Genomic DNA, 19,801 nt, shown 5'->3' with positions numbered 1-19,801 from the left:
CTCACTTCCACTGTATAATCATAAGGGATTTGATTTAGGTCATACCTGAATGGTCTAGTGGTTTTCCCTATCTTCTTCAATTTGAGTCTGAATTTGTCCATAAGGAGTTCATGATCTGAGCCACAGTCAGCTCCTGGTCTTGTTTTTGTTGACTGTATAGAGCTTCTCCATCTTTGGCTGCAAAGAATATAATCAATCTGATTTTGGTGTTGACCATCTGGTGATGTCCATGTGTAGAGCCTCCTCTTGTGTTGTTGGAAGAGGGTGTTTGCTATGACCAGTGCATTTTCTTGGCAAACTCTATTAGTCTTTGCCCTGCTTCATTCCACATTCCAAGACCAAATTTGCTTGTTACTCCAGGTGTTTCTTGACTTCCTACTTTTGCATTCCAGTCCCCTATAATGAAAAGGATATTTTTTGGGGGGTGTTAGTTCTAAAAGGTCTTGTAGGTCTTCATAGAACTGTTCAACTTCAGCTTCTTCAGCATTACTGGTTGGGGCACAGACTTGGATGACTATGATATTGAATGGTTTGCCTTGGAGGCTAACAGAGATCATTCTGTCGTTTCTGAGATTGCATCCAAGTACTGCATTTCGGACTCTTGTTGACCATGATGGCTACTCCATTTCTTCTGAGGGATCCTGCCCACAGTAGTAGATATAATGGTCGTCTGAGTTAAATTCACTCATTCCAGTCAATTTTAGTTCTCTGATTCCTAGAATGTCCACGTTCACACTTGCCATCTCTTGTATGATCACTTCCAATTTCCCTTGATTCATGGACCTGACATTCCAGGTTCCTATGCAATATTCCTCTTTATAGCATTGGACCTTGCTTCTATCACCAGTTACATCCACAGCTGGGTATTGTTTTTGCTTTGGCTCCATCCCTTCTTTCTTTCTGGACTTATTTCTCCACTGATCTCCAGTATTATATTGGGCACCTAATGACCTGGGGAGTTCCTCTTTCAGTATCCTATCATTTTACCTTTTCATACTGTTCATGGGATTCTCAAGGCAAGAATACTGAAGTGGTTTGCCATTCCCTTCTCCAGTGGACCACATTCTGTCAGACCTCTCCACCATGACCCGCCTGTCTTGAGCTGCCCCAGGGACATGGCTTGGTTTCATTGAGTTAGACAAGGCTGTGGTCCTAGTATGATTAGATTGACTAGTTTTCTTTGAGTATGGTTTCAGTGTGTCTGCCCTCGGATGCCCTCTTGCAACACCTACCATCTTACTTGGGTTTCTCTTACCTTGGGCATGGGGTATCTCTTCATGGCTGCTCCAGCAAAGTGCAGCAGCTGCTCCTTACCTTGGATGAGGGGTGTCTCCTCACCACCACCCTTCCTGACCTTCAACGTGGGATGGCTCCTCTAGGCCTTCCTGTGCCCAGGCAGCCACTGCTCCTTGGGCGTGGGGGTTGATCCTCCCGGCTGCCGCCCCTGGCCTTGGGCATGGGATTGCTCCTCCTGGCTGCCACCCTTGGCCTTAGGCACCGGGTGGCTCCTCCCGGCTGCTGCCCCTGACCTCAGATGCGGGGTAGCTCCTCTCAGCCGTTCCTGCACCGTCGCAGCCTGGCACTCTCGGCTTCTGCCCCTGACCTCAGACGTGGGGTAACTCCTTTCAGCCGCACTTGGCTGGTTGCAGCCGCCTGCGCTTAGTGCAGCTAAACATCTATTTCTGCTTTATTGACTATGACAAAGCCTTTGACTGTGTGGATCACAATAAACTGGAAAATTCTGAAAGAGATGAGCATACCAGACCACCTGACCATCTCTTGAGAAATCTGTATGCAAGTCAGGAAGCAACAGTAAGAACTGGATATGGAACAACAGATTGATTCCAAATAGGAAAAGGAGTATATCAAGGCTGTATATTGTCACCCTGCTTATTTAACTTATATGCAGAGTGCGTCATGAGAAACACTGGGCTGGAGGAAGCACAAGCTGGGATCAAGATTGCCGGGAGAAATATCAATAACCTCAGATATGCACATGATACCACCCCTATGGCAGAAACCAAAGAAGAACTAAAGAGTCTCTTGATGAAAATGAAAGAGGAGAGTAAACATTTTGGCTTTTTCAACAATCAGAAAACTAAGATCATGGCATCCAGTCCCATCACTTCATGGGAAATAGATATGGAAACCATGGCTTGACTTTTTCTTGTGCTCCAAAATCACTGCAGATGGTGACTGCAGCCATGAAACTAAAAGATGCTTACTCCTTGGAAAGAAAGTTATGACCAACCTAGACAGCATATTAAAAAGCAGAGACATTACTTTGCCAACAAAGGTCTGTCTAGTCAAGGCTATGGTTTTTCCAGTAGTCACATATGGATGTGACAGTTCTATTACAAACAAAGCTGAGCCCGTAAGAATTGATGCTTTTGAACTGTGGTGTTGGAGAAGACTCTTGAAAGTCCCTTGGACTGCAAGTAGATCCAACCAGTCCATCCTAACAGAGATCAGTCCTGAGTGTTCATTGGAAGGACTGATGTTGAAGCTGAAACTCCAATACTTTGGCCACCTGATGCGAAGAGCTGACTCATTTGAAAAAACCCTGATGCTGGGAAAGATTGAAGGCAGGAAGAGAAGGGGATGACGGAGGATGAGATGGTTGGATGGTATCACTGGTTCAATGGCCATGAGTTTAAGTAAACTCCGGGAGTTGGTGATGGACAGGGAGGCCTGGAGTGCTGCAGCCCATGGGGTCGCAAAGAGTCAGACACAACTGAGCGACTGAACCAAACTGAATGAAGGCCACAGCAAAGGAAACAGAAAGCAGAGGATATATTTTGTAAATAGATCTATAAAATGAATGGGAATTGGTGACTATTTGTGTGTGTGTAAGGGAGGTGAAAGATAATGAGACTGACATTGAGTGTTGCATTCTAGTTTGACAGATCTACACTCAGATGGTCCTAAAATGAGCCCATTCATTACATGTGGTTCATTCGCTGTGGAATTTTATATTCAAGTTTAGAATTAAATTAACTTTACATTTGATAGAAAGATTTCCCTCAGAACTAAAAAATAATGAATTGCTTTGAGTCTGCAGTCACTCATGGGAACTACTCTCAGAAATTTGTAAGATGTGGTTGACAACATCAGAGAGTCTTACTTTTAAGCTCATTGGGTAAAAATTAGGAAGATAAGTCAAGTTTAATATAGAATAGTCTTCCTAAAAAGGCAAAATTCATCAATTAAAAACAAAATATAATTAGGGTTAATGGACAAAAATTAATGATATTTTTATTTTACATATTTGAGACTATTCTAGCTGTTGAAGGTGTCTTGCTTTGAGTTCTTTTCTCCTATTTAAAATGTAAACATCTCTACTACTTACCTGAAAGACTGTCATCTAAGGAAAATTGAAGGCAAATTGAAATGCACAGGTAAGAGAACACTGAAGATATTGTGAAGAAAATTAAAATCAGCATATTGAGGGCTTCCCAGGTAGCTCAGTAGTAAAGAATCCACCTGCCAATACATGAGATTCAGAAGACACAGGCTCAGTCCCTGGGTGGGGATGATCCCCTGGAGGAGGAAATGGCAAGCCACTCCAGTATCCTTGCCTGGAAAATCCCATGGAGAGAGGAGCCTGGTGGGCTACATGTCGTACATGGGGTTGCAAAGAGTTGGACATGACTGAGAGACTGAACACACAACATTGTCAAGAATTTATAATTCCACTTTTGTGAGTAAAACATGTCAATCTATGCCAAAACCAATACAGAATTGTAAAGTAAAAATTAAAAATAAATAAATTAATTTAAAAAAAAAAGAAAAAAAAATCAATCCCAGAAAAGGGAGAAAAGTTTTTTCCAATGAAAATAGAGAACATGTATTTTTTAGTTAAAAATTAATATGAAAAAAAATTCTTGCCTTCTTTTGTAAATAGAATGATTGTCTAGAAAGAAAAAGTCCATGAAATAGAGGTATTGTGTGTGTCTAATAATTTTAATAAAGCTACAATTTAAAGGTCTGAGAACTCTGATTATTAACATTAAAGACTTAGTCCATTGTAAACATTTGTCTGGATTTTCAGTCCCCTTCCTGATTTTATTGTAAGCAAATTCCAATTTTACTGAGGCAGTTGAAATTCATTTCTTGGAATATAGATTATATTAACTGATGTGAGACCCTCTGATTCTCTTTCATCTGTTTAACTAAAATATCTGTACTGCTCATGAGTCTTTAATATTGTAAACTGATCCATCCATGAAGAAATGAATTCTAATAAACTCACTGATATCAGAGGTGAACTTAGATGATACCACTGAGTATGCCAAAAGACATCTCAGTTCTCTAAATGACATATTTTTCTGAATAATGTGTGGACTCAAGAACATTTTCATAGTACTAATTTTTCTTCTAGGAGAATATTTCAGAGAAGAAGAATAAGATAGGCTTATAGCAGGTAGACAAGGCCTTATCTACTGGAAAAGTGAAATAGCTCATAACTGGGCACATATGCGCTGTTTCTATCCATCTGAATTTCTTAAAGCTAGTATCATTTATTTATTCATGGAAAAATATGAGCAAAAAGTAAGCATCAGATGTCTCACAGGAAAGGGGATAAAAAACGTGTTCCGCACTTGGCATTGGAGAAGACAGTTTAAAAATCACTTGCTAAGTCGCTTCAGTCGTGTCTGACTCTGTGCGACCCCATACACGGCAGCCCACCAGGCTCCCCCATCCCTGGGATTCTCCAGGCAAGAACACTGGAGCAGATTGCCATTTCCTTCCCCAATGCATAAAAGTGAAACGTGAAACTGAAGTTGCTCAGTCGTGTCTGACTCTTCGTGACCCCATGGATGGCAGCCCACCAGGCTCCTTCATCCATGGGATTTGCCAGGCAAGAGTACTGGAGTGGGGTGCCATTGCCTTCTCCAAAAATCACTTGAAAACTATCAAATGAAGGATTACACACAAAGCTACAATTTCACAGGGTGGCCCTCACTTGAGCTGCATGTTTAAAAATGAGCTAGGGGATGACAGAGAGACTAACATTTATAAAATTTACAGAGGAAAGTAAGTTTCAGTTCAGTTCAGTTCAGTCCAGTAGCTCAGTCGTGTCTGACTCTTTGCGACCCCATGAACTGCGGCACGCCAGGCCTCCCTGTCCATCACCAACTCCTGGAGTTTACTCAGACTCACGTCCATCGAGTCAATGATGCCATCCAGCCATCTCATCCTCTTTTGTCCCCTTCTCCTCCTGCCCCCAATCCCTTCCAGCATCAGAGTCATTTCCAATGAGTCAACTCTTCGCATGAGGTGGCCAAAGTACTGGAGTTTCAGCTTCAGCATCATTTCCTCCAAAGAAATCCCAGGGCTTTAGAAAACTAAAACTACCCAGAAATTACAAAAGCACAGGGAAATATGGGAGGAGGCAGAAGCAAAGTTAAGAGTGGAGAAAGGTACATTAAAAATGTTCGGCATCACTAATTAACAAGGAAATGCAAATCAAAAGCACAGTGACATATCACCTCATATTAGCTATTTTAATGGCTATTATAAAAAAAATAATAAGTGCTGGTGAGGACTTTGAGAAAAGGGAACCCTCATACACTGTTGGTAAAAATATAAATTGGTGCAGCCACTATGCAAAACTGTATGAAGTTCTTTAAAAAATTAAAAACAGAACTACCATATGATCCAGCAATTCCATTTCTTAGTATATACCCAAAGGAAATGAAAACAGAATATTGATGAGATATATGCATTCTCATGTTTATTGCAGCATTACTTTCAATAGCCAGGATATGGAAACAAACTGTCTGTCAACACATGAATGGATAAAGATATCTCTCTCACTCTCTCTCTCACACACACACAAACACAGAGGAATATTATTTAGCCATGAGAAGGAAAGAAATCCTATCACTTGTGACAACATGGATGGACCATGAGGACATTAGGTTGAGTGAGATGTCAGACAGAAAAAGACAAAGACTGTGTGATGTCATTTACATATAGTACCTTAAAAAAATGAAACTCATAAAAAGAGCATAAAATGATGGTTACTCATTTTAGCTGGCAGGTGGAGGGATAGATATGCTGTTCAAGGGTACAAATAAAGGAAACAAATTTATAACCTGTAGTAAGTAAGTCCTAGATATCTAATGCACAGTAGAGTGACAACAAGACTGTATTACAATCAAGTTTACTGAGATTAAATCTTAATTATTCCTAACAAAGAAGTAAGGTTAATCATGTTATGTGATAGAAGTGTTAACACTATATTGGCAATCATATTGCAATATACAGTGTCCAAAAGCAAGTTGGACATTGGCCAAGTACAAAGTTAAGGAATTCTTAACTAAGATTTACTAAGTTAAGGAATTAGTATTTTATAATACAAAATACAAATAAAAATGACAAAAAGAAAAATTATTTTCACAAAATAAAATTCACTAAAAAATTTAGGTGCATTTTGCAGTTACCGTAAATAGAGTCATTTTCAACACCCGTCTGAAAGCAAAAGCAAGCAATAAAAAGAAACAGCATAAGAAAATATGTCACTAGAGAAATTGAGGGTCATCAAAATGCACACATAAATAGCTTTTCTTTATAGTGTTTAAGAAAAACTATGTTCTTTTTTATTAAAAGATAGTGCCATCCAGAGTTAAAATGACCAGATTTCGGCGACTGAAACAGAGATTGAGTATGCTGCAAAATTCTTAATGAAAATATATAAGAACATGAAACTTGGCAATGTAGATATGCAAAGTGTGGCTCAGTACAGTTGCTCAGCTGTGTCTGACTCTTTGCAACCTTGCAGACTACAGCATGCCAGACCTCCCTGTCCATCATCAACACCCAGAGCTTGCTCAAACTCATGTCCATCAAGACAGTGATGCCATTCAACCATCTCATCCTCTCTGTTGTCCCCGTCTCCTCATGCCCAATTACTTTCCCAGCATCAGGGTCTTTATCAAGAAGTCAGTTCTTTGCATTAGGTGGCCAGAATATTGGAGTTTCAGCTTCAGCATCAGTCCTTCCAATGAATATTCATGGCTGATTTCCTTTTGAATGGCACTGGAGTGCTGTGATGGTGTGATCACTCACCTAGAGCCAGACATCCTGGAATGTGAAGTCAAGTGGGCCTTAGGAAGCATCACTACGAACAAAGCTAGTGGAGGTGACCGAATTACGGTTGAGCTATTTCAAATCCTAAAGGATGATGCTGTGAAAGGGCTGCACTCAATATGCCAGCACATTTAGAAAACTCAGCAGTGACCATAGGACTGGAAAAGTCGGTTTTCATTCCAATCCCAAAGAAAGGCAATGCCAAAAAATGCTCAAACTACCGTACAATTGCACTCATCTCACAAATTAGCAAAGTAATGCTCAAAATTCTCCAAGCCAGGCTTCAGCAAAATGTGAACCTGAACTTCTAGATGTTCAAACTGGTTTTAGAAAAGGCAGAGTAACCACAGATCAAATTGCCAACATCCGCTGGCTCATAGAAAATGAAAGAAAGTTCCAGAAAAGCATCTACTTCTGTTTTATTGACTATGCCAAAGCATTTGACTGTGTGGATCACAATAAACCATGTGTGGAAAATTCTGAAAGAGATGGGAATACCAGACCACCTGACCTGCCTCTTGAGAAATCTGTATGCAAGTCAGGAAGCAACAATGAGAACTGGACATGGAACAACAGACTGAATCCAAATAGGAAAAGGAGTACGTCAAGGCTGTATATTGTCACTCTGCTTATTTAACTTATATGCAGAGTATGTCATGAGAAACGCTGGGTTGGAGGAAGCACAAGCCGGAATCAAGATTGGCGGGAGAAATATCAATAACCTCAGACATGCAGATGACACCACCCTATGGCAGAAAGTGAAGAACTAAAGGGCCTCTTGATGAGGGTGAAGAGGAGAGTGAAAAAGTTGGCTTAGAACTCAACATTAAGAAAACTAAGTATATGGCATCCGGTCCCATCAGTCAGTTCAGTTCAGTCGCTCAGTCGTGTCCAACTCTTTGCGACCCCATGAATCGCAGCACACCAGGCTTCCCTGTCCATCACCAACTCCCGGAGTTCACTCAGACTCACGTCCATCCAGTCAGTGATGCCATCCAGCCATCTCTTCCTCTGTCGTACCCTTCTCCTCCTGCCCCCAATTCCTCCCAGCATCAGAGTCTCTTCCAATGAGTCAATTCTTCTCATGAGGTGGCCAAGTACTGGAGTTTCAGCTTTAGCATCTGTCCTTCCAAAGAAATCCCAGGGCTGATCTCCTTCAGAATGGACTGGTTGGATCTCCTTGCAGTCCAGGGGACTCTCAAGAGTCTTATCCAACACCACAGTTCAGAAGCATCAAGTCTTCGGTGCTCAGCCTTCTTCACAGTCCAACTGTCACATCCATACGTGACTACTGGAAAAACCATAGCCTTGACTAGACGGACCTTTGTTGGCAAAGTAATGTCTCTGCTTTTCAACATGCTATCTAGGTTGGTCATAACTTTCCTTCCAACGGGTAAGCGTCTTTTAATTTCATGGCTGCAGTCACCATCTGCAGTAATTTTGGAGCCCCAAAAAATACTTTGACACTGTTTCCAATGTTTCCTCATCTATTTCCCATGAAGTGATGGGACCAGATGCCATGATCTTCATTTTCTGAATGTTCAGCTTTAAGCCAACCTTTTCACTCTCCTCTTTCACTTTCATTAAGAGGCTTTTTAGTTCCTCTTCACTTTCTGCCATAAGGGTAGTGCCATCTGCATATCTGAAGTTATTCATATTTCTCCCAGCAATCTTGATTCCAGCTTGTGTTTCTTCCAGCCCAGCGTTTCTCCTGATGTACTCTGCATATAAGTTAAATAAGCAGTGTGACAATATACAGCCTTGACGTACTCCTTTTCCTATTTGGAACCAGTCTGTTGTTCCATGTCCAGTTCTAACTGTTGCTTCCTGACCTGCATACAGATTGCTCAAGAGGCAGGTCAGGTGGTCTGGTATTCCCATCTCTTTCAGAATTTTCCACAGTTTATTGTGATCCACACAGTCGAAGGCTTTGGCATAGTCAATAAAACAGAAATAGATGTTTTTCTGGAACGTTCTTGCTTTTTCCATGATCCAGCGGATGTTGGCAATTTGATCTCTGGTTCCTCTACCTTTTTCATACAGTAGTCCTAAGTTAAATGTAAATTTTGAATATACTGATGATTCATAAGAACTATAAATCCTATCCAGTGACCAATTAAATCTCAAGTACTAAGGATGCAACCAAATCACTAGAATAGCACATAGTAAGTAGAAATTTTAAAGATTTTAAAGACTAATTCCAAATAATTTGGATGTGAATTCTATCACTTATCAAGAGATGTTCAAATCTATATGCACGTTTAGACACTAATGTGCTATATCCAAATCATTTTGATGGCTGATTACAAAGATATTTTGTAATTTGTTGTATTTTATCAGATAATATCTACATATTTAAAAACAAATAATATTCTTGTCTTACAGTAACTCTTGATCTATTGTTTCAAAACTATATTTCTTGAAGAAGTCCCCTCTAGCCCTGTCAATTCCTTTATTGGTTCCACTTCTATATCTAGGGTAATGTTAGAGAGAACATTAAAGGGATTTTTCTAGGATGGGGGAATGATTATTCTAAATTTCCTAAGGCAAAATAACTATGATCATGTTGTAACAAAAAAAGTAAAGCCATGTTCAAAGTCAAGAAAGCAGACCAAGAGGAAAAACTAAAGAATGAGAGTGAAAGTGTTAGTCGTGTCCAACTCTGTGATCCCATGGACTTTAGTCCTCCAGGTTTCTCTGTCCATGGAATTCTCTAGGAAACAATACTGGAGAGGGTTGCCATTTCCTTTTCCAGGGATCTTCCTGACTCAGGGATTGAACCTGGGGCTGCTGCTTTGCAGGCAGATTCTTTACCATCTGAGCCACCAGGGAAGCCAAAGAATGAGCTGCTGCTGCTAAGTCGCTCAGTCGTGTCCAACTCTGTGCGACTCCCTAGATGGCAGCCCACCAGGCTCCCCTGTCCCTGGGATTCTCCAGGCAAGAACACTGGAGTGGGTTGCCATTTCCTTCTCCAGTGTATGAAACTGAAAAGTGAAAGTGAAGTCACTCAGTTGTGTCCTACTCTTAGCGACCCCATGGGCTGCAGCCTACCAGGCTCCTCCGTCCATGGGGTTTTCCAGGCAAGAGTACTGGAGTGGAGTGCCATTGCCTTGGGGTAAATAGTAGAATAACAAATGAAGGCAGAACAATGACTTGGATATAAGGTCATGGTGAAAATATTAGATCAGAAGCAGTTGGGACATGACAGGAGAAAAAAGGTTCTTTTCAAAAATGCAGGGATGGGGCTTTCCTGGTGGCTCAGTGGTAAAGAGTCCACCTGCCAATGCGGGATACATGGTTAGATCCCTGGTCTGGAAAGATCCCACATGCCACAGAGCAGTCAAGCCATGAACCACAACTATTGTTCCTGTGCTCTAGAGCCCAGGAGCCACAGCTACTGAAGGCCACGTGCAGAAAATACTGAAGCCCAGGCACTTCAAAGCCCAGTCTCCACAACAAGAGAAGCCACCGCAATGAGAAGCTCACACTTGGCAACTAGAGAGAAGCCCCCACTTGTGGCAACTAGAGAAAGCCTGTGCAGCAATGAAGACACTGCATAGCCAAAAAGAAAAGAAATAAATGCAAGAATGCTAGTGACCATTGTATGTGTGATCCTAAGAATTCAAAGGGAAAAATTTATGTAGAACTCAAAAGCTTGTAAATTCCTTAATGAAAATAAAAATTACAGAACATAGTGCACACACTTATCAAGCACTGGTGCTTAAAAAAATTAAAGAAATTCATTTTATCACCCTCTCAAAATATGAAATTTTGATTCTCAAAAAGTTGGCATCTAACAAGATAAAGACTTTCTAAACCATCATCCCCACTCCCACTTCTTAGGATTAGAGTGTTAACAGAGATGGATGAAGCTCAAGGACAGTTTAGGGATCAAAGAGCCAAGAGCTAGGCTTTCATGAATAAGATACACCTCATCTAGGATAAGCCTGGATATAGAGCTTAGACTATCTGTACTCTGGACATTGGGCAGTGTTCCTTTGAATTTATTTTTCCTTACCTTCATAATAATTTGTAGTGTCAATTTTATGCTGAGATTCTGAAAGAGAGAACAGCCTGAAAGGAGAAATGCCCTGAAAAGCCTCCCTCTTGATATGGTAGTAGGATGAACTATGGGTCAGAAATGCAAGGAAAATATTTGGATCGCTAGTGTTCTTTCCAGACCCACACCCCAACTGCCTTCCACAAGAAGCTCTTGAGTATATTGTGGCTGCTAAGAGCCACAGCACTGTCTGGTTTTTGCTCCCACTAAGGACTAGTTATTTAAATTTTCCTTGGAAAAACCCAGTAACGTCTTAATAAATTTCACTGGGTTTTGGATAAGATTATTTGAATTATTTTCAAAGAATTAAATTAAGAATCTCTTCCAAATGATTATGTCAATCTCATTTAGAGCAGGCCTTCTACTTAAGACTTTGTCATTTTTTTTTAATTAATTGCAATAGATCTGCAATTTTGTCTCGTCTTCTCTTGACTCCAGTAAAGTAAAGCAGTTCATGATTAAACTGAACATAATCCTAGTCATCTCAACAGTAGGTCATGACAATAAATATAATAAATTTAGTACTGCCAGAAGAGTGCTTTTGAGAGCTTGTCAAAAGAAGCAAGCAAATAAACATGAGCTGGGAAAATTGTACTCTTAATTCTCTGGCTTTCCTGAATGTCTTTGTTTAAAAATATTCCTACTACACCAGCAGAACTCAGAATTTATAAGTGAGGGAATCTGTAAAGAATACATAAATACTGTTTAAAAGTTTTCTGGCTTTTCTACCTTCAGTTGCCTATTCAATACAACCGTGGGCTTTTGGCCAATGATCTGTATATCAAATTCCCAAACAGGAGAGAACCACTTATTTTGCATATAACTGGAAAAAAGTTTCATTTGACAGCACTGACAGAACAACCACTGATTTCATTGTTTGCTCTTCAAATACAGCTTGATCTACTTTGTTCAGTCCTTTATTTTCATATATTCTTTTCCAATGACTACAGAAATAGACATGATAAGAATTTTTTGTAGCAATCCTCTGCAGGTTTCTTACTTTAACTGTAAAATATAGCCCAAACACAGCTGTGGTCAATTACATCTTGTGAATTTAATTTTTTACCAATGCATGTCTAAAATATTTGCCTTTTTCAAATGTACAAATTGCCTAGAGCAGACAGTAGTATATGATAATAGTATGAAAATATTCATGATTTTGATATTTCCTATGTTTCTTTGGTTCATTGCTATTTTCCATGTTTCTTGGTTTACTCTGTACTTAGTAAAGTACCTTGTATGTAATAAGGACTCAGTGAACATTTGTTAATTGAAAATTATCTGAGAAAGACATATTTAGTATATCATACCTCACACATAGGCAAAAACTATTACAAAGTAAAACAAAGTGGAAGTAAAAATAATTTATGATTTCTTTGGCTTTATTTCAGGTTCAGATTTTACTCCATGTTTCACTGTCTTTAAGCACCTCAAATAAAGATATTATGTTATGACTTAAAAATTATTTTAAAAATTAAATAGTTTGTCTGTATATATTAAATATTAATTCACTTGACTGATAAAAATCCCAAAAAAGAAAGAATATAAATGTGCTTTTATATTAGCAGAATACTGTTCAACGTAAGTTATAAAAATGTTTCAGAATATATTTTGATACTAGAAATCACTGCTGTATATGCTTTCTACACTTTGGAATTTTAACAAATAATCTGCATTCCTTATTATCCAAGAGACACTCTTCTAATGACCAATAAAGAATATTGTTTTGTTTGCTTCCTGAAAGACATCTATTATTTTCTCTTTTTTCACCATCAGATGGAAATTCTATTAGGAAATAAAATATAAAATAGTTTCTAAGTATCCCAGTTGAAATTAGATCCAATTTACCAGCACAATTCATATTCTAACTGTTGAATAATATGCAGAACAGTTTTCCAAATATCTATACTCCAAAGTCCACTAAGGATCAAAAGAAATAAATTCTGAGGAAGGTGACAAAGGTAAAATCTAGACTTGATAATGAAAGTTGAGATTAAAGTTCATGGAACCAAATTCTAGGAAAGAAAAATAGCATCTATTAATCTGTTTAAAACCTTGAGATGTTATTTTGAAGATCTATTTTTAAAACCGTAGAAGTACTTTTATAAAACATAATGACTGAAAAAAAGTTAAGATAAAGTATCAAGAAACAAATACAATTCACAACATACAAACAAAAAAACACCATTCAAATCAAATTTATGCCCTTGCATTCTTAATCACAGTATTTTACAAAGTAATATTTTTACAGTTAGGGGAACGCAGGACAAGAAAATATGATAAATTGAAATGAAAAACTGAGAATTTTTTTCCCTACCTGACAGAAATAGTAGCCTACAGCATTCAGAAATTTTATTTTAATAACCATTAATTCTTTTTTAAAGTATAAGGTAACAAAGATTCTATAACAGACATAAACATTAAAATGAATTTTTATATAGAAAGACTAAGAACCAGATTAAAGGTTTTTCATAAATTCTTGCAAGTATCTCCTCTTACTTCCTAATTTCTGCTTGTTTATATCTTTAAATGTTGATTTTAAAGTCAATTAGTAGATATTACTCTACTTAAAACCTTTCTACTATGTTCAAATATTGTCACAGGGTAAAATACCTCTTTTTTCATAGTAAGTCATCTGGATTTATACTTTCAGTTATGTAAAGTTATAACTTTTAATTGGAAAAAATCTATTCTCCAAATATAAACCAGAGAGAACTAAGAAATCAAATGCATTTAGATAGAAATAAACAATTGCACATTATGGTTGGCTTCTACTTCCATTTTAGATTTGTTAGCCACGTGAACACAGAAATGACAGTTACTGTCTTAGTCCTAGGCTGGGAAAATAGAAGTCTGGTTACATTATGTGCTATTACATTTTTTAAAAAAATAGAAATAAAGGATAAGATACACTGCACCAAAGAGCTAGCTGTACCACTGGCTGTTCTAGTTCTCTGATGTAGAACAGAAAAAGGGAGATAAGAAAGATAAACAATGGTATCTTTTTATAAAGTTGTCAGGACTCTATTACATTTAACTGACAGATTATTCAAAATGTGTTTTGACTTCCATTCCACTGTAATAATCTCTTATTAAAGACATCAATCATTTTTAAAGGATAAATCCAAAGATTTCCTTTAAACCTTTATGTTCCTAGATCTGAATACCGTATCTCATAGTATTAAACACTCCAAATTCCTGTATGTCTTTTTTATTCATGGCTTCCATGACACTATTTTTTCTTACCTTTTCCTACTGTCACAACTACCTCTTGTCAGTGATATTTTCCTTTAACTTCTAATATTACTCAGGGTGCTAACCTGCACACTTTCTCTTCTCAGTACACACACTGGTGATTTCAACTGTCTTATGTGCTTTGACTTCCATAACTCCACCCAAGAACTTGTTTTCTAGAATAAGTATGCATAAGTTTTCTGGATGTGTCCATATGACTATGATCTTAAATACCTCAATCTCAGCCAAAAATTGAATTCATTACCTTCTTCTCCAAATTTGCTTTCTCATTCTTCTCCAAGATGAAATCAATTTCTTGAAACACATGATCTGCCAAAGTTCATATAAGGAGGAAAAGACTATATGAATAGGTCAATTTCCATTTTAAAAAATTGAATCAACAAATGTCCAAAATAGAAAGCACCAGGCCCAGATGGGTTTACTGGTAAATTCTACCAAACATCTAAGAAAGAGTTTATACTAATTCTCTACAATCTCTTTCAAAAGATAGAGCAGATGAATACAGCCAATGGGGCCAGCGTTTCCCTAACACCAAAACTATACAATGACATTAAAGAAAAAAAGGAATATAAAACAATGTTTATCATGAACATAGATGCTACAACCTCAACAAAACATTAGCAAATAAAACCTAATAATATATAACCATTTTGCATTTCCCATTTAGCATAGAAGAGAATTTGGTACTCCTGCATCCTGGAGCACACAAGGAATTTTTTGTCTATTTCCTCAGACCTGTGTAAGCTCTGTAATCAAATCACAATGACTTTCAAATTCAGATACCCAGGGGATTCTCAGTCCCTTAGCCAGATGCCCAGATTGGGAAATCTGTTGTGCCCACCAGGACCCAGGAGAAAGGAGCAGAAACCCCACAAGAGACTGACCCAGACTTGCCTGTGAGAGTCCATGAGTCTCCAGTGGAGGTGTGGGCTGATGGTGGCCTGCTGCAGGGTCAGGGGCATTGAGTGTGGCAATGCCTGCACGGAACCTTTTGAAGGAAGTCGCCATTATCTTCATTACCTCCACCATAATTTTGTCTCAGGTCAACAGGGAGGGAACACAGCCCCGCCCATCAACAGAAAATTGGACTAAAGATTTACGGAGCAACATCAGAACAAGACTGCCCATCAGAACAAGATGCAGTTTTGCCCATAGCCAGTCTCTCCCATCCGGAAGTTTCCAAAAGACTCATCCTCATCCTTGAGAGGGCAGACAGAATGAAAAACACAATCAGAGATAACTAATCAAACTGATGACATCATCACAGTCTTGTCTTCATCAATGAAACTATGAGCCAAGCCATGTAGGGCCACCAAGGACAGATGTGTCATGATGGAGAGTTCTGACAAACCGTGGCCCACTGGAGAAGGGAATGGCAAACCACTTCAGTATTCTTGCCTTGAGATTCCCAAGAACAGTATGAAAAGGCAAAAAGATATGACACTTAAAGATGAACTTCCCAGGTCAGTAGGTGCCCAATATGCTACTGGAGAAGAGTAGAGAAATAACTCCAGAAAGAATGAAGAGACAGAGCCAAAGTAAAAACAATACCCAGTTGTGTATGTGACTGGTGATGGAAATAAAGTCCAATGCTGTAAAGAATAAAATTGTTCAGGAACCTAACATGCTAGGTCCATGAATCAAGATAAATTAGAAGTGGAAAACAAGAGATGGCAAGAGTGAACATTTAGAAATCAGTGAAGGAAAATGGACTTCAATGGGAAAATTTAATTCAGATGACCATTATATGTACTACTGTGGGCAAGAATCCCTTAGAAGAATCAGAGCAACCCTCATAATCAACAAAAGAGTCCAAAATGCAGTACATGGTGCAATCTCAAAATGACAGAATGATCTCTGTTCGTTTCCAAGGCAAACCATTGAATAACACAGTAAACCAAGTGTATGCCCAAATCAGTAATGCTGAAGAAGCTGAAATTGAATGGTTTTGATGAAAGTGAAAGAAAAAGAGTGAAAAAGTTGGCATAAAGCTCAACATTCAGAATACTAAGATCATGGCTTCTGGTCCCATCATTTCATGGCAAATAGATAGGGAAACAGTGAGAGATTTTAATTTTGGGGGCTCCAAAATCACTGCAGATGGTGACTACAACCATGAAACCAAAAGATGCCTGCTATTTGGAAGAAAAGTTATGACCAACCTAGACAGCATATTGAAAAGCAGAGACATTACTTTGTTGACAAAGGTCCATCTAGTCAAAGCTATGGTTTTCCAGTAGTCATCTATGGATGTGAGAGTTGGACTATAAAGAAAGCTGAGCACCAAAGAATTGATGCTTTTGAACTGTGGTGTTGGAGAAGACTCTTGAGAGTCCCTTGGACTGAAAGGAGATCTAACCAGTCCATCTAAAGGAAATCAGTCCTGAATATTCATTGGAAGGACTGATGCTGAAGTTGAAAATCCAATACTTTGGTCACCTGATGCAAAGAACTGACTCATTTGAAAAGACTCTGATGCTGGGAAAGATTGAAGGCAGGAGGAGAAGGGGATAAGAGAGGATCAGATTGTTGGATGGCATCACCAACTCTATGGACATGAGTTTGAGTAAACTCCAGGGGTTGGTGATGGACAGGGAGGCCTGGCGTGCTGCAGTCCATGGGGTCACAAAGAGTCAGACATGACTGAGTGACTGAACTGAAGTGAACTGATGAAGACCCACAAAATCTTCTAGAACTAACACCCAAAAACTATGTCCTTTTCATCATAGGGGACAGGAATGTAAAAATAGGAAATCAAGAGAAACTTGGAGTAACAGATAACTTGGCCTTGGAGTACAAAATGTTTCAGGGAAAAGGCTAACAGTTTTGCAAAAAGAACACACTGGTCATAGCAAACACCCTTTCCCAACAACACAACAGACAACTCTTTACAGGGACATCACCAGATGGTCAATACCTAAATCAGATTGATTGTATTCTTTGCAACCAAAGATCAAAAAGCTTTATACAGTCAGCAAAAACATAATAGGGGCTGACTGTGGCTCAGATCATGAACTTCTTAGTGTAAAATTCAGACTTATATTCAAGAAAGGAATGAAAACACTAGACCATTTGGGCATGACCTAAATCAAATCCCTTGCAATTATACACTGGAAGTGACAAATAAATTCAAAGGATTAGATCTGATAGAAAGAGTGCCTGAGGAACTATGGATGGAGGTTTGTGACATTGTACAGGAGGCAGTGATCAAGAACACCCCAAGAAAAAGAAATGCAAAAAGGCAAAATGGTTGTCTGAGGAGGCCTTACAAATAGCGAGAAAAGAAGAGAAGTGAAAGGCAATGGAGAAAAGGAAAGATATACCCATTTCAGTGCAAAGTTCCAAAGAATATCAAGGAGAAAGAAAGCCTTCTTCAGTGACCAATGCAAAGAAATAGAGGAAAACAATAGAATGGGAAAGACAAGAGATCTCTTCAGGGAAATTAGAGATACCAAGGGAAATTTTCATGCAAAGATGTGCACAAAAAGGACATAAATGGCATGGACCTAACAGAAGCAGAATATCTTAACAAGTTCAGTTCAGTTCAGTCGCTCAGTCGTGTCCGACTCTTTGCGACCCCATGAATCACAGCATGCCAGGCCTCCCTGTCCATCACCAACTCCCAGAGTTCACTCAGACTCACGTCCATCGAGTCAGTGATGCCATCCAGCCATCTCATCCTCGGTCGTCCCCTTCTCCTCCTGCCCCCAATCCCTCCCAGCATCAGAGTCTTTTCCAATGAGTCAACTCTTCTCATGAGGTGGTCAAAGTACTGGAGTTTCAGCTTTAGCATCATTCCTTCCAAAGAAACCCCAGGGCTGATCTCCTTCAGAATGGACTGGTTGGATCTCCTTGCAGTCCAAGGGACTCTCAAGAGTCTTCTCCAACACCACAGTTCAAAAGCATCAACTCTTCAGAGCTAAGCCTTCTTCACAGTCCAACTGTCACATCCATACATGACCACTGGAAAAACCATAGCCTTGACTAGATGTACCTTAGTCGGCAAGTAATATCTCTGCTTTTGAATATGCTATCTAGGTTGGTCATAACTTTTCTTCCAAGGAGTAAGCATCTTTTAATTTCATGGATGCAATCAACATCTGCAGTGATTTTGGAGCCCCCCAAAATAAAGTCTAACACTGTTTCCCCATCTATTTCCCATGAAGTGATGGGACCAGATGCCATGATCTTCATTTTCTGAATGTTGAGCTTTAGGCCAACTTTTTCACTCTCCTCTTTTACTTTCATCAAGAGGCTTTTTAGTTCCTCTTCACTTTCTGCCACAAGGGTGGTGTCATCTGCATATCTGAGGTTATTGATATTTCTCCCGGCAGTCTTGATTCCAGCTTGTGTTTCTTCCAGTCCAACGTTTCTCCTGATGTACTCTGCATATAAGTTAAATAAGCAGGGTGACAATATACAGCCTTGACGTACTCCTTTTCCTATTTGGAACCAGTCTGTTGTTCCATGTCCAGTTCTAACTGTTGCTTCCTGGCCTGCATAGAGATTTCTCAAGAGGCAGGTTAGGTGGTCTGGTATTCCCATCTCTTTCAGAATTTTCCACCGTTTATTGTGATCCACACAGTGAAAGGCTTTGGCATAGTCAATAAAGCAGAAATAGATGTTTTTCTGGAATTCTCTTGCTTTTTCCATGATCCAGTGGATGTTGGCAATTTGATCTCTGGTTCCTCTGCCTTTTCTAAAACCAGCTTGAACATCAGGGATTTCACAGTTCACATATTGCTGAAGTCTGGTGAGAATACACAGAAAAACTATACAAAAAAAGATCTTCATGTAGATTACCATGATGGTGTGATCACTCACCTAGAGCCAGACATCCTGGAATGTGAAGTCAAGTGGGCCTTAGGAAGCATCACTATGAACAAAGCTAGGGCAGGTGATGGAATTCCAGTTGAGCTATTTCAAATCCTAAAAGATAATGCTGTGAAAGTGCTGCACTCATCAATAACAGCAAATGAGCCACTCTGATGGGTGATATTGATCATGGGAAAGGCTATAGATGTATAGGGACAGGAGGTATAAGAGAAATCTCTGTATTTTCCACTAAATTTTGCTGTGAACTTAAAAACTGCTCTAAAAATAAATACAAGGTCCTTTAAAAAATACACAGGCATTTTGGCATGGAGAAACTGAACTCCTCACACTTGCAAATATGGCATGAACAAAAGCTAGAATGTTGCAAATCAAGTGACTTGGAAACACCCAAGTATTGCCTTGGCGAATATATTACAGAAACATCTATTAATATTGTATTTCTGCATCCAGGACTATGTAGTCTCAATGACCTTATAAAAGATTTCTCAAGGTAGGCAGAAGGATAAGGGCAAGGGACTGAAAAAAAGCACAAGAAAGGCATGGTGTTGAAGAACT

The sequence above is a fragment of the Oryx dammah genome, unplaced genomic scaffold (assembly GCF_014754425.2).
Source record: "Oryx dammah isolate SB20612 unplaced genomic scaffold, SCBI_Odam_1.1 HiC_scaffold_27, whole genome shotgun sequence".
NCBI lineage: Eukaryota > Metazoa > Chordata > Mammalia > Artiodactyla > Bovidae > Oryx > Oryx dammah.
Note: the sequence above shows the minus strand (reverse complement) of the source record.